We start from the raw sequence: 16,062 nt of genomic DNA, 5'->3' as shown, positions 1-16,062 counted from the left end.
GGTTGGGGGGGATTCGGCAAACAACCATGAGGGAAAATGTAATAATTAAATATTTTTACCCTCATCGGCATCTGTTGAAATGCCCCCCACCCGGCTCCACCGCCCCATTGCTTTTACCTGCACGGGTCTCGGCTGTGGATACTTAAGTGGGTGGCCCAATGAGTGCTGCAGATCCACTAGTAGTATTTAATTTACATGACCTCAATACAAGTAGTACCACTTCACAGGGACTTAGTGGTAAATTAAATGTGCCAATTAGGTGTAAGCCACTTTCACCATGTTTAAAGAGGAGAGCACAAGCACTTTAGCACTGGTTAGCAGTGGTAAAGCCTGCAGAGTCCTAAGGCCAACAAAACAAATTCTGAAAAAACAGGAGGAGGAAGGCAAAAAGTTAGGGGGGACAACACCCTAAGGCTGACAGGTTGAACAACCACTCTGCACAATCTAGTCAGTCTCGCTTTAAAGTATGCTACCAAAGGCTGCCAACACCTTTCCGTCTTGGGCGCTCAAACACTGAATTGTATTCCAAATAGCTCAGAAAACATTTAAATAAAGTTGCTTTAAAGAAAACCTTTAACGTCTTCATGTTTCTTGAACTAGTAGAGCAATTTTGCCTAGGCCAAGTGCTGGGAGCCATTGTGGATTGGACAATATTATTGTATTCAGGAAACTTATCCTCCAGAGTTCTTTTGCAAAAGGTTGCACCATAACCACTCGCCAAACAGCTTGGAGTGACTCGTAAATGCAGCATTCTAAATGTCTTCATTCTGCCAAACTTGGGATACTGATCACCAGATATACTAAACAACTGGCCACCAATAGTGGTTGCAAATTTCGCACAAGTCTTTTTCAGCCTGTCTTTAATTTTGGGATGCACCTGATGTAATACTAGGTTTATTAAATCTCCGGTTTTGGGAGATTACAGGACAGCCCGGCAAATGAATATTAATTACGCAGGTCTCTATTTGTGATGCTTTCTTTTGATTGGCTACAAACACGGGGATGGCAACCTTCAAGGATCACCATCCCTCTGCATTCCCAAATAGGAAACGTGTCTGTTTTTTAAAGCAGTTTATATCTCTTTAAGGAGCTGGTGCTCCTGAAAAAAACCAATTGTTTTTGTGAGAACATAGTGTGAGGTAGAATATGCTCCAGAAAAACACTGCCTGTTCCCCCTGAGATCACACCATTCACACAAGGTCAAGTGTCGCAATGGGTCGAATTAGGAGTGGACACACATTACAAGCCCCTTCCCAATTATTATACGGTATGAGTTGTTAAACTCATCATTTGATGAGCCAGAAAGTTTTTCAGACTCGCAAAAGGATCTAATATATCCAAAATGCCACTGACGGTTGCAAAATCACAGGGGTTTGCACTCACAAAATGGCTTCGTACATCTGGCTCTTAACAAGAAACTAAACTGATAATAGACAAGTAAACTTCAGGCTTCTCCATAATTATTGGTTTGCCACAAACCATGTAGTGTAATTATGGAGTTCTTCTGGTGCAAGGAAGTCGCATATATATCTAAATATGATTTTAAAAAATGGAAACGTCTTTAAACCCATTTTAAAGGCTTAAAAGTAAATATTGTCCTAGATGTTTAGTGAACATGTGTGTGTAGATTCACATTGACAAATGGGTCAGTGTTAATCACATGATATTTGCTTTTTATACCCTGAGGTAGAAAGAAGTTGGTAGCAAAAGCAGACTCACATGAATGGGGTCATGTGTGTTAGAAAGTAAAGTACCTCTTTTTGTGAATAAAGGACACACTTTTACTGTGTCAGACCATGCCCACCCTCTCACTGTAGATCCCGATTCACAAAGGCACAAACGGCTCAGTGTGGAGATTCCACCCTGAGTGCGGAGACTCATCACTCATAAATTTACTCATTGTATGTCACTTTTTGATTCGTGCCCACAATGTCCAAATGCAAGAGTGTGGCCTTTGCATTGGAGGAGGTAGAGTGAAATGCCTTCATGCTGAGCTTGCAGTAGAGTATAACTTTGTAATGCAGATGTCATTCACCCTGCAGGCAATAATGGTTTTAATCCAACAAGGTCTGAGAGTACCTGTGAAGTATGTTTACAAAACTGAGTTTAGACAATTTTACAATAATTCTGTCTTGGTTTTCTCTTGTTTTTCAGCCTTCAACACGTTTTGATGGCCGTGCTATTGACATAGGTATGATCTTTTTTTTTACACTTTCTTGTGTATTCATAAACAGAAAAACTGCTTTCTTAGGTAACTCAGTGTAATATTTGAACACACCTAAATGTTATACATGTAGGTTTGAAGCAATATTTGTGTTAATTCGGTCAACAGTTTCCACGAGAAAGAAGGGAGGAGGCATAGGTGTGTGTTTGCGTGCTTGTTTGTAAATGTGTATGTGTTTAAGAGCACACACAGCTGTGGTTTACACAAGTCACAGCTGAGGTATATCATGCAGCAGTTTCTAAAGTGATTCTGAAAAATATCTTCTATAACTAGTAACACAACTAAACCATTTGTACTGAAAAGAAGTGAGTTGGCATAAGTGTGCAGGTGTATGTGTGCATGCCTGTGTTTTTGTATTATTGTGCATCTGTTGAGGAGCATACACACATCGATGGTTTACACGAGGCACAGCTAAGGTGTATCATGCAGCAAGTGTCCCTGACTAACATACTCTTGTATTAGTAACACAGCTGAACAATGTCTATCTATTGTTGGCTAACTATTTTAAAATAATGGTCAGTTTTTCAGTTCTAGGTCATCAGAAGTTGAAAATCTCATTGACACAAGAAGTATTTTTTAATGTAATACAATTTTGAACTGTGGAATAACTCTTAGTTTTACAGAGTAATGTAAGAATGCTGTAAAATATTGTTGTAAATTATCTCAAGTAAATTAAACAAATTAATACATTACTGAATCTATGGTTGGCATACTATTAAATGCCTACATCGTTTTCGTAGATCCTGAGTACTGTCCTTTGCAAGGAGTACTACTGCTTTAGTGAATGAGGTTTCTGGGGCCAATATACGGCAACTATACAGTAGCCTAAAGATAATAAATAATCAAGCACAGTGCACGAACGTGGCATGATATCTATTCCACTGAAAGTGAATGCGCACACATTTTTTCTGAAATGTATTGATTTCTAGAAAAAAGTGTCAAATCCAGCGTTTTCTTTGTGACTTTACTAAATGTTAATTGATGTACAGGAACTTTGTATTGTTGTGGAATTTTTTTTCAAGTTTTGCTTGCTGAATATTTGAGAGAAATTAACTTTAGAAAGCACTGTTCATATCATGTCTTTTAGAAAAACTTTTTAAAATGAATATTAACCTGATAGGCTAAAGAATTTCTCTGATGTAGTATCATTTTAAGACACTAAGGACCATATGTAGGTAGCTTGATACCGGTCGGTAACGGCCGAAAATCGGTAAATTTGCCGTTACTGACAGGTATTAAGCTTTTTCTAATGTAGGTGGCTTGATTTTAGGATTCGATAATTTACCGATTTGGTAATTTAAGGATTCAGAAACTTACCGAATGCTTAAAATACCGAATTAGTAAATTACAGAATCCTAAAATCCTATGTAGAACGCACTCACTTGAGAGTGCATTTTTTATTTAAGGATACGTTATTTACCACCAAGTACAAGTAGATGGTAAATATCGATAACCTTTAAAAAAGCAAGTTTGTGCATTTTTAAAAGTCCCATGTGGCAGACATACATGCCCTTAGGGCATGTGTATGTGCCACATGCGCACAAATGCACGATCCAGGGGTGCAACAGGGTGTCAATGTGACACCCTGCCGCCCTTGACTATGTTCCCCCTATTACCGATTCGGTAAATATTACCGATTCGGTATTTACCGAATCAGTAATGGTGAATGGCTTCCCATTCATTCCTATACCGATTCATTCCTATGGGCCTACAGGCCCATAGGAATGAATGGTAATTACCGAATCGGTAATACCGAATATTACCGATTCAGTAAAATTGACCGAATTTTTACCTACATACTATTTAGGGATTCTTAAATACCGAACCGGTAAAATTCGGTATTTAAGAATCGGTAAATAGAGATTACCTACATATGGCCCCTAAGGGCCTTACTACTATCTTGATGAATGGGATACACCAGCACAAACGTGCTGGATATCCAGTCCACCCTATTACAAGTTCCCTCATATCCTATACACTGAATAAATATGTGAGCGGTGCAGAGCCTTTGAGAGATGCTGCTTGAAAGTAAGTGAAGGAGAAGGTTTGCCAAGCTGGTAACTTCATTTGCACCATCAGGCCCTGCATTCTGTTTGACTGCACCTGCTGCATTAACTGGGACTACAGCCTTTTGGATGTACCTTGCTTCAAGAGAAATAAAGAGTGGACTCCCTGCAAGCTACAGGTTAACAGAGCTCACCTAAACCATCACCACCAAGTTTCCCCAGCCAGGAGTTTGTCCCGTGGATTTGTAAGGGCCTTGTCCAAGTGGATTGTGGGAACTGGAGTCCCAAACTTTCAAGGACCATATTGGAGGTTCCAGAGCCTTCAATTGTGTTTTGGACAGTTTGAATCCCCAAGAGGAACTTCACAAAGATGTTCCAGAAGTTTGAAGACGTTTGGAGCAACTTTGGAAAAAAGCTCAATAAAGAGGCCGACTCAACCGCGAGAGCCAAGCCTGCGACCTTCAATCGTGAGCGAGCTGTTCTGCCCTGCTCGTTTGTCTGGCTGAAATCTTTAGAGGTCAGACATTCAGAGTTTGACTGGGAGCTCCCTGGAAAGCAAGCTGGTGAACACTCATCATATCTGGAGTGCTGAAGAGCATTGAGACACCCCAGCAGAAAATGCTCCTGAAAAGTTTCTATGTCCAAAGGTAAAATCTCGACTGGGGCTTAACGCGAGCGGTTTCCGAACAGGGCTCCCTCCCGGTTGGCCTGAAACTTTGATTTTGTCCCAGTCAAGTGTGACCAGATGTCCCGGAGTGGCGATATAGGTTTCTAAGTGCTATAGAGTGCTAAATCTTTAAAATTCATATCTCCGGGTCCCTAAATTGGATTTGTTGTTGTGGTGTCTTTTTAAAGATAAAAATAATTCCTATTTTTTAAAATTGGTGCGGGATTTTTATTGTGCTTTGTGTCCTAACTATTTACTGAACTGGTGTTTTTAAATGCTTCACATACCAGTCTCTTAAGTTAACCTTGCCTGCTCACAGCCAAGCTAGCAAAGGTTGAGCATGGGAATAATGTATTAAGGCCTGTACTGAGTCCTAGGCTGTGTTAGTGGGCTTATTGACAGTGGTTTATGCATATTTACCACTACTAATAACCCACTTTACAACAACATCCCTTCTAAGTATAAGACTATTTAACACTGCATTGTCTGGCTAAATGGACTATTCATCACTGTAGTGAAATAGCTTAATTCAGGGAGTCATTGACCAGTGAAACAGCTTAATGCAGTCTGTCATCAAGGAAACATCTTAATGCAGTTTGTCATTGACCAGTGAAATAGTTTAGTTTGTCATTGTTAGACCTGACAACCTTAGAGTGGTCCTCCCTCCAACTTTTTGCCTGCCTCCCTCCATTTTGTCTGAACTCATTTTTGCTAGTTTTAGGACTCTGCGCACCTTACCACTGCTGACCAGTGCTAAAGTGCTTGTGCTCTCACCCCTAAACATGGTACCATTGGCATGTTTAATTAACGTATAAGCCCCTAGTAAAGTACAATGCATGTGCCTTGGGCCTTTAAAAAATGCTCCTAGTGGATCTGAAGCACTCATTTTGCCACCCACTTAAGAGCCCTCTAATCATGGCTCAGGCCTGCCAATGCAGAGCAATATGTGCGGTTTTAAACTGCCACTTCGACCTGGCAAGGTAACCCTCTTGCCAGGCCTAAACCTTTCCATCGTTTACATGAAATCCATCCCTCAATTAGGCCCTGCTTAACGAACAGAGTAGGATGCCATGTAGTTAAAAGGCAGAACATGTACTTTTAAGTTTTACATGTCCTGGAAAAACTCCCATTTTGGGGTTTATTACAATGTTGGTCGGAGTTTCTTCTGACCTACACTGTGGCAGAAACTGGACTGACTGACCTGCGGTCGGCGGTCCCGACAATGACACATTTCCCTATGGGAGCATGTGTTACAGCTGTAAACTGGCTGTACCACAGCCTCCCATAGGGAAATGGGAGGTTGTGTTAATCCCTGCACCCCATGGCAGGCACCTCCAGGTGCTAGCCAAGGGGTGCAGGGATTAACATAAGGGCACATATGGTGCCCCCTCGGCCCCCAACCAGAGGCCTTAAGGAAAAGGGGGCCCTTCTAGGGACACCCAAACTTGCTTTCCATCAGGCATTCCATATCGGAAAGCCCGACATGGAAAGCCTCTTAGAAACTGAGCATCGTAATCCAGAAGGCAAAAAGGCCTTCCTATGGGATTACGGCCAGACTCTAACTGGCTGGTGGACTCCAGGAGCCTGTCGGAAGCCAGCCGCAATGACTGACTGGTTTTAATTCCGACCAACTGTTTTGTAGTCAGCCAGTCGGAATCGAAACTGACAGTCTCGGTCCTAAAGCCTCTGATCTCAGGTTACGACAGTGGGTGGTTCCCCAAATACAGCACCAGGACGGAGTGAGGAGACGCTGAAAGAAAACAGTGCTCACGCCCCGAGCAGAACATCCGATCTGGGGGAGGATAGAGGACTTATTCCTAAAACTGGAGGAATGCCAGGAGGCCACCAGTCTTATGAGTTGCCCCGCCACGCTTCCGGAGAAGCATGGCTAACCACTGAATGTGCTCGTTGTGCAGGGGCTCACGGGGAGCTGGGGAGATAAAAGGAAATAGAACAAGGGTTACATTTTTGTTAGAGAAAATACCCGACAAGTGAAAGCAGTGGGAATTAAAGCGCAGAACGCTAAAAGGAGAATACAATACAAACCACTGTCTGAAACCCATTGTCCTACCGGTAAAGTACCCGGATTAGAGAGGTTAGAAAAAAAGTGATTTCTAGCACTCATTGGTGGGCCAAGGATGTTTTTGCTTGGTGATAACTTCCTTCTCAAAATACCTCCCTTATAACCTTTTGTCACAACTTCTGAATATTGACCTATGGTTTCTCTACCTCGGAGGGGCATGTCCAACCGAGTGTTCCTGGCATATTCCCGCCTGTGAACGGTCAGAAGGGGTAAAAAAAGAAGAAAGGACCTGTAATCACCATAGATCCTCCCTTCCTTTTATTGACAAATAAAAGAGGTCTACAAAAGAAAACTGAGTACTACGACATCCCTTTGTCTGTTTCACACGCTTTAAGCTGATAATCTGCAAAGAGTAAAAAAAAACAATTCAAAGCAAGTCACAAGAGTTGCTAAGAAAGCTCTTGTTACTTTAAAAACTCCTAGGATAACACCTAAGAACTCACTTGTATTAAGCAACCAAAATCATGTTACAAGCGGAGACCATCATTCTTCATGCAGGGCCAATGTAAAAGTGGAAAACATGCATAGCGGTGACCCAGGTCATATAAAAATGAAGGCTGAATTTTAGCCAGACTACAAAGAACATTTTTCCATGATATTATAAAAGGGAGGACAGGTCAGCCTTAACAGTTAACTTCTAAACCATTTTTAAATCTCAGACATAAAAACCCTATTAAGAGCGGTCATGTCAGAGGTACGAAGTAAACTAGGATGTCAAAACTGAACAAAGTTCAAATAGAAAACTAAAAATATGGAATTAGCTGGAAGTCTTACTTGTGCATCTTAGTTTTCCTAGCTCATAATCCAGTGGAAAGCCATTGAGTACCCATGCAGCTAGAAATGACCTCAGAAGGAGGGGTCACAGCAAATAATGAGAATTGTAGGTGACCCAAGATAGTATAGGACATGCAGTATAAGCCCCTGCATTTCAAAAACAAACTAAAAGAAGAACTTCTGCTTGTCCATTACTTAGTTGAGATAAATCGAATACACCAGCTTCCTTGACAACCAAACCAAAATTATTTGTCTCAAGTAATCGCTTTGTGTTTAATTGACGACCATTGTGGAACTTGGGTTGTTTTTTCACTACTAGTCCTATCATACCATGTCTGAACAAGACACATTTTCATATACTGAGGACCACATCCAGAGGTTAGTCACTGCTTCCTCCCAGTTTACCTCAGTAGTTTTTAGTACCTCAGCTAAACAACTTAATGACTCTGAAAAATTACTTTGTCTGCCAAAGAAACTTTTTACAGAATTGCAAGGCCATTTTTTGTTAGAATACTTGAAGGCAGGTACCATTCCTTGGGGCCGGGAAGCTCGCAACATTCCAGTGATTTTTGTTGAAGATCCACAGTATTGCAAGTAATATAGTTGTATTGAAACAAAGTGTAGTAGGGATCTGATGATACTCACTGTTGAGATGGTTCTGGGATTGTCTAAGAATCAGCTGGAATTAATTCATGTCTTAGAACATGAGATTGATGATAATTAGTCTTTATATGTGCAAAAACACTCAATGAGAAAGTAGAAAAGAGATTGCTGAGTTTAAGGATTTTACTATAAATCAAAAGAGTACTAAGTCTGATAGAGATAAGAAATCCTTTAATTTAGAATCTGTTTACCTCCACCTAAAAAATGATTTTTACACTCCTCCTGAATCAAGAACGATTCTCACCTGTATATCAAGATAGATCTAGACGACAGTTCATTACCTTTTTGGACATTTTATCGTGCTCTACTGGCGAATAAGAAGGAGGAATTACAAGTCCGAACCAAAATCAACCACAAAGGAATCAAATGCCTTTTTTAGGAAGAGGTCATCAAAGAGGCAGTGGAAGGAACAGATATCCCAATCAGCCATTGGAAATGACAACCCACTGGCAGTATAACAAAAATCAATAACACTTCTGATATTCAATCTTTCAAAGAGACCTCTTTCTCAAAGAGAAAAGAGCATTCTTAGGAAAGGTTTGTCCTTTGTCTCTACCAAACCAACCAATTTTGCATGGCTTAAAATAGAATTACTTAAATTTTGTAGAAAGAAAAGATTGAAAGCTTTTTTTTTGGGATCATGATCCTGCTTTGTACCATGAGCCTTCTGGTTTAAAAACAAAGTCTAATTTTAGTCTTTCACTTCACACAGTTCTTAAAGAAGTCCTTTTATTCGAGCAAACAGCTCTTTCAGCAGTTAAGGATCTTGAAAAGAAAATAAATTGTAAAATACAATGTGATGAAATAGGAGAATGCAGCCTTTGTCGATTTTCAAGTTGATGAGTTTATTATTATTAAACAAGCCGACAAAGGCAGAGCTATAGTGATTTGGTCCTCAGACACATATAGGAGTAAAGGATTAGGACAAGTGATGAACCAAGAACGGTATCACAAGCTTCCAGGAGATTCCATTAAACAAATGCAAGGTAAGATTGCCAGCCTGTGGAAACAGGCATTCTCAAGGGATTTATTGGGCACAAGGAATATGAGTTCCTTAAAAAAGCTAATCCTAGGATACCTGTACTTTATCTCCTCCTACCTAAATTACATAAGAATGATATCACAGCTCCACAGCACCCCATAGTTTCGGGCGGTGACCCAATCGCCAAGTAGGAAACTGCCGCTAAAGCAGAGATAATGGGCTTGATAATATGCCCTTGTGAATTCCCATAGAAGTCCATGTTCTGGTGTGAACATGGGCTTCTATGGTTATATCGCAGCTTTAGCGGCAGTTTCCTGCCCGTAAAGCAGCAATAATTTTAACGCCGTTCTTAATAATATGCCCCTTGCTGTTTTTTGTGTGCCAGTCAGAGTGACTGCTATATGTTGTCCATTCGCTCCAGAATTGGAAGTGTTGTTCATGGCAAAATGTGAGGAATGGTATATTTATCAAAACAATCCTTTTACGCATCACATTACCAAGGGGGCCAGAGATATTGACGACATTTTCTGTGTATGGACAGAACATAAAGACTCTCTGAATCTGTTTTTACTGTCTGAATAATAGATCGGCAGGCATTTAATTCATTCTGCAGAATAGCTGCTCATCCATCAAATTTTTAGATGTAGATCTATTAGCTGATAATGGATATTTGAAGACTACACTTTATACTAAACCCACTGATCGGAATAAAGTGTTACATTATGCGAAACATCTCCTACAAACTCTACGAGACAATATCTTCCATGCGGGCAATTTTTGACAGTGAGGCCTAATTGTTCTGATAAAATATAATACTCTCAATATGCCAATAACTTGGTGGACAAATTGCGTGAACGAGGCTACCCTAAAAAGCTATAAACAAATTCCATGTAGAAGGCTTGGAGGACAACAAGGGAGTCACATTTAACCAAAAAAGAAAAACAGGCCGCTAGCCGCATGGTTTCAGTGTCTACTTTTTGTCCACAAACCAATGCATTTAAGAAAATTCTGCTACAGAATTGGTATCTGAGAGCAAAATTGGACAAATCGTTTTAAAAACCCTTGTTCAGCTGGTTGGATTCCTTTCCGACTGACCCATTAGGATGGTGTCGGTCAGAAAGGAATCCTACCGATCATTACAGCTAGCTTCCAGTTGGCTCGGAGAGCCCATCCGCCAGTCGAAATGACTTCAGTAATCCGAAGGGCGGCTCTTTCCGCCCAAGTGACTACAATGTTGGATTCCTACAGCCTTTCAGTGCCGTCCTTTCCAACACAGAAAGGCTGGAGAAAGTCAACTTTGGGGGCCCCCAGCAGGGCCCCCATGGGTGCATGGCCTCTTGGTGGAGGCCGAGAGGGCACCTACGGTGCCCCCCTGTTAATCCCTGCACTCCTTTGCAGTCACCTTGAGGTGCCTACCACGGGGTGCAGGGATGAACTGCACCTCGCCGTTTTACAATGAGGGCATGCATTCCAGTCGGAATGCATGCTTCCATGGTAAAGAATAGGAGTTTGACCGAAAAAGTGTTCGGTCACATCCTTATTTGTTGGGTGGGACCACCGACAGTGGGTCGGTCGGTCCCAGTACTGAAACTATGTTGGGCAGACTTAAGTCCGTCCGACATCATAATTAGGCCCTATGAGTTTTGGGACATGTAGCAGTATGTGGAATGCTCCTAAACGTATCCTCAACATTTTTTACATTTGAACTGTCAGTTCTATATATCAGGACCTTCTTCGGGAGGTCTGCCTATTTTTCATGTATTACAAAGGCAAACAGCTTGCCTCTTCCCTTGTTGAGCTCCTTTCACACTTGCAAACCCCCAGCGCAATGTGCAGTGAACTTAATGTTGTGCTGTCAGTTCACAGATCATCCTGCAATTTATCTAGAATCCAAAAAATGCAGAACATTGTTGAATTCTGAGAATCAAAAATGATTTATAAACAAATGGCAAATATGTTCCATAATTGACATTTTTCCACAGGCATGTTTTTCATGTTTCCGTTCCATGGTGAGTCCACAGGTACAATGATACTCGGAATGACCAGTGAAGGGCTTTGAATGCTCCCAGAATTTTTCTCAATTTTTCTGTGAATTTACTATTGCCATTGACGCTAAAAGTATGGTTCACCAGGAACACGTGCAAAAGCGTTGGATGCTTTTAGTACTACTGTCTCATCTGTGGGCATTTAGGCTGTGAGTAGCATACGTCTGAGGTTAGGCCAGGCAGTCATGCCATTATGACATACTTTCATGGATTCATCCTTCATTTTATTAGCATTTTACCCGTGGGAGCTATGAATATGTGGTACTGCGGTAGAGTTGTCAGTGCTTCCAGAATTACTTTGATTTTAGGGACATCATTGATGTATGTACTTTAAGCCATGGCCCAAAAGTCTGAGCAATGCTGTGGAATGTTCCAAACATTTTCCTTGATTTATTTGGCATTTTTAGAGTGAGAACTTGGGAGCTGGGGTCACGTGGACAGGTGGAGATGCTCCTATACTTTTTTGGAGTGTTTTGGACTACAAGTCTAGGCCTTATGTGTAGAGCTTGGTGATTGTTTTCATGAATCACGTAATTTGATCATGGCACAAATCCTTCTTTTTCTGTGGTTCAAGTATGAAAAAGAGGTCAATTACACGTTATGTAGCTAATCTCGATTATTTGCGTAAAATGTAAGGATGGGCTGTTTTGAATGGCTGAGACAAGTAAATCAGAATGTTACTAATGCACAGCTTTACTCTATATGGTTGAAAGGGTCTATATTAAGAGCACTGTGATTGCTTACAATCAGGCAATTAGTATCCTATTTTGTGCTTGGATCAGATGAGCTAATACATGGAGTACATTTGTACATTTGTATACATGTTTTAAACTGGATTTGGATTTTTACTGGATTTCCTTTTATCGTGGATCATTCGGCCCAGAACTATCTCTGAGACTTGTGGAAGGGTAAATGATGCTGCAAGAACTGTCCTCAGTTTTGCTGCCGGTTTGTTTGTGAGTCTAAACACCTGGACAAGGTCAGGAGATGCTCCAAGATTCATTCTAGATGTACTTGACATTTTATGCCATTAGAGCTATTAGTCTTAAATCCTTTTGAAATGGCTATTTTTTATTGTGGGCCACATGAGTTTGCAGCTGGTCCTGAAGGCATATTTATCTTCCCCAGAGAGCCTCTGTCAATGGTTAATGGTACCTATAATGAAAAGGAGCTACTACGTAAGTGGGCAGTGTCATTGAGAAAACTACCATTATTGTGCAGGATGGGATCACAGCCTCATCATAGTTTGAGGGAAGTAGGCAGAATGATAAAACTAGTGAATCCCAAAATGTGCTATCCTCTTAGAGACATGTATTTGCAGCTATCCATGGGTGACTGTTATGTTGGAGGGCTCAAGAAACAATACTATTGCGGTCCAAACAAGGCTAGATGAAGAGCTTGCCTATGTCCAGGATATTCAGGAAAGGATCATCCACCCTTGTGCTCTGTTTTCCTGCCAGCTCCTACCAGAAGAATTCCCCAGCTGTGTTTCCGTCTCCTTTCATAGGCAGTGACAAAGGACTGGACCCTCGTGCACTTATGAAGATGTGGCAAAGGAAAGTCTCTGTAAACATTAGTCGTGACAATTCTCCTAGCAATGCATGTGTGCTTAGTGAGACTGAGGAAGCCATTCCTCTAAGCACTGTATTTGCAACATAAACAACAAGTGCACATACTAACACAATGAAATCAACTATTGGCGTCAGGATTCTTTTCCCACTGGCACCTCAAAGAAGCAAGATTAGCTAGCACTCTCAAACATCCCGTTTGGGTTTTTGTGTCCTTCACCAGTGCCACATGTAGACTAATATATGTTCTCTCTGCAATGCTGAATTGCATTGTGGGTAGCTGACAAATTATTATTAAACAGAGGTCTAAAAAGTGATTTGGAAAGCAAATTGGAACCTACATTACGCAGCATACTCAAAGAACCAATACACTGAGGCAGGTAAATGAATACGCTTCTAAACCCACTGTTGGACTTAGCCCTTTTGGCAGGTTCACCCCTAAACTTTTTGCTTTTTAAGGTGACTTGGTGTTAGTTGTTTTTGGCTTCCGCGCACTTTAACCCTGTGTCCCAGTGTAAAGTGCGTGCGCAATCGGAGTGCATGTGGTAAGATTGGCCTTCCCTCCCATAGGAATGCATGGAGAATATGTGTGTCCATGGTAGTTCCTGATACGTGGGGAGTGCAGGGGCGAGTTTGGTATGTGCAAACTCGTGAGATTAAATGCTGCGCGACGGTGTGATTTAATGTGACTAGTGTAGAAGTGCCACTTCGACGAGTTGGCATGTCTGTGTAGTAAATGTGAATTGACTGTCTGGCTTGTGATTGGCTGGTGTGACTGGCTCCAGGAGTCAGGATGGGTCTACCCCGGTGGTGAATGGAGAGATATGCATGTTGATGGGAGGGAGGAGTGCACCTGGGACCTGAATAGGGCTGGGCCTTCCCTCCACAATGCTGGCTCTGCATCCCTGTGGTGCGTCTGATGTCCCTAGCCAGTCCTGTGAATGGGGAGAGGGGCTGAGCAAAACAAAGTGCTCAAGAACCAGTTGTCACTGGTTCTCCCCTCGCCCTACAGCTCCAGACAAAGGAAATGTGTGTATAAAAAGGGGCTGTGACCTCATACAAAATGTTCTCTCACTGATCCTATCTGGAGGGGGGTCTGCTGCTGCTGCTGGGCGCCAGGAGGTACCGCCACTGGGGACTGCCTCCCTGCCTGGAGGGCCCTGTGAGCTGGCCCCCGGGCCCAGTCTTAGCCCCCCTGCCTCCCTTCAAACACTTTCCTGGGACGTTTGTCGTCACCTAGCGCCTGGGAACGCTTTCCTGCAGACCTGACAGCGAGGAGAACGCGTGGGCTCTGCAGCACGGAGCTGCTGCATACCTCGAGGGAGTCCCGACGTGGGGGATTCCCCCTCCCGAGTGCCTTAGTGGGAGCCCACCTCGCATTGAGGGGACGAGCGGGAGCCTACCCCACTTTATTGGAAAGTAACTCTTTACGGGTGCCCACCCCACTTTATAATATAATTTTTAAGAGGGAGCCTACTCCTCATCTGCCCCGCATCACCGCCGCAGCCAGGGACAGCAAGAAATCACTGCTGCAATCCCGGAAGTCAGGCCGCGGAGTGCCTGATGTGGGGCGAGACTTCTGCTGTCTGGAGGGAAGCCCCGCGCCCAGGGAAGTCGCCAGTCGAAGCAGGAAGCGGACTGTCGCAGGGATTCCATTCTCATACAGAACTGTGCATAGAGACTTGGAACCTCAGTGAATTAGGGTGTGCCAAAACTCACCTTAGTACCCAAAATCCCCTACCAGACTAGCTACCGTGTCTCATTGGTTATTACAAACTCCCAATGTTTAGACAAACCAGAACATGGACTTAGAACACCTCAGATAACGTGGAACACATGAACACTCTTTCGTTATACAATCATTTCAATCCAGAACAAGGAGTAAATGAGGACGCGTGCACATTTGAAATGTTTATTTTCCAAATCAGTGTTCTCAAGCGCAGTATCTTAGCTAATACAAGCAAACGTATTATAAGAAACAAAGGGGTATATTATCAACAACTAGCGATAATTTTTGTCTCTAACTTGTTTAGAGACAAAAATTATCGCCGCACATCGGCGATTTTTATCGCAGATAAACCTTGCTATTAGCAAGGTTTATCGCAAATGCGATAAAAAACGCCCGCAATGCATGAATATCGCTGAAAAGTCAGCGATATTCATGCATTATCGAGCAAATGCTCTTAGCCATGTTATCCACCTCCCATTGGATAACATGGCTAAGAACTGCTCAGGGCAGGTGTTAGCTTTTGGAGATATTCGCCCTTAGCGCAAATATCTCCAAAAGTTGGTAATAGGAGATAGCGATGTTAGCGACTGTTTCCAGTCGCTAACATCTTGGCACGCCCACTTTGCATATCATTAGTGATAAATATCACTGACATGCAAAGTGGGGCCCATGATGGTCGCTATCTCCTATTAGCTGTCGCTAACTGGTGTTAGCGACAGCTTGGTAATAGGGAGATAATTTTATCTCCGCTTTCTTGGCTTTTAAAGCCAAAAAAGCGGAGATAAAACCCCTTGATAATATACCCCAAAGTAATCAGCATAGTTACTAGTCCATACAATACAAAGGGTGAAAGCATGTTAAAAAATGCTAGAGGGAAGAAGGCTACAAGACAACTAATTCTCACGCTCCCTTGTTAGTATATTATATTATATCTAAGAAGGTCTCTTTGGGTTTTAGCAGGGCGGCCCCATACCTCAGATGCTAGTGGTAAGGGATCACATCATCTTCCACCAGCTCTCTGCATGCGAAGTACCATCAAGTGTGTGTGTATGCTCTGTGCCATGCAATATAAAACGCACCTAAAGCCAGAATTTGGCCCCTGCTGCATGTATGTTATGTCTAGGAACGTGCGAAGATCAGACCTCATAACAACCACTGTGTCGAGATATCATTGAAGGCTTCAGCACTCACTATACAGACACAGCTCACCAAGCAAAGCTGATATCAGAGCAATAACATATTATTCTCGTGTGAAGCAAAACATTCTACTAGGCTCAAAGCTAAAGTAACAATTATGTGTCGTGTGCAGAAAGGTAAAATG

The 16,062-nt window shown here is 42.2% G+C and overlaps 1 long non-coding RNA gene across 1 annotated transcript in view; it reads left to right on the top strand.

Moving 5' to 3' along the window:
- Window positions 1-16,062, top strand: part of LOC144770420 (uncharacterized) — a 107,928-nt gene that overhangs the window by 21,245 nt on the left and 70,621 nt on the right. Inside the window, exon 2 of the long non-coding RNA XR_013598889.1 lies at window positions 2,155-2,191. This is a non-coding gene — a long non-coding RNA (uncharacterized LOC144770420). The remainder of the gene's footprint in view (window positions 1-2,154; window positions 2,192-16,062) is intronic.

The sequence above is a fragment of the Lissotriton helveticus genome, chromosome 1_1 (genome assembly GCF_964261635.1).
Source record: "Lissotriton helveticus chromosome 1_1, aLisHel1.1, whole genome shotgun sequence".
NCBI classification, from domain to species: Eukaryota; Metazoa; Chordata; class Amphibia; order Caudata; family Salamandridae; genus Lissotriton; species Lissotriton helveticus.
The sequence above is the reverse complement of the archived record's forward strand: the minus strand, read 5'-3'. Positions and strand labels throughout refer to the sequence as shown.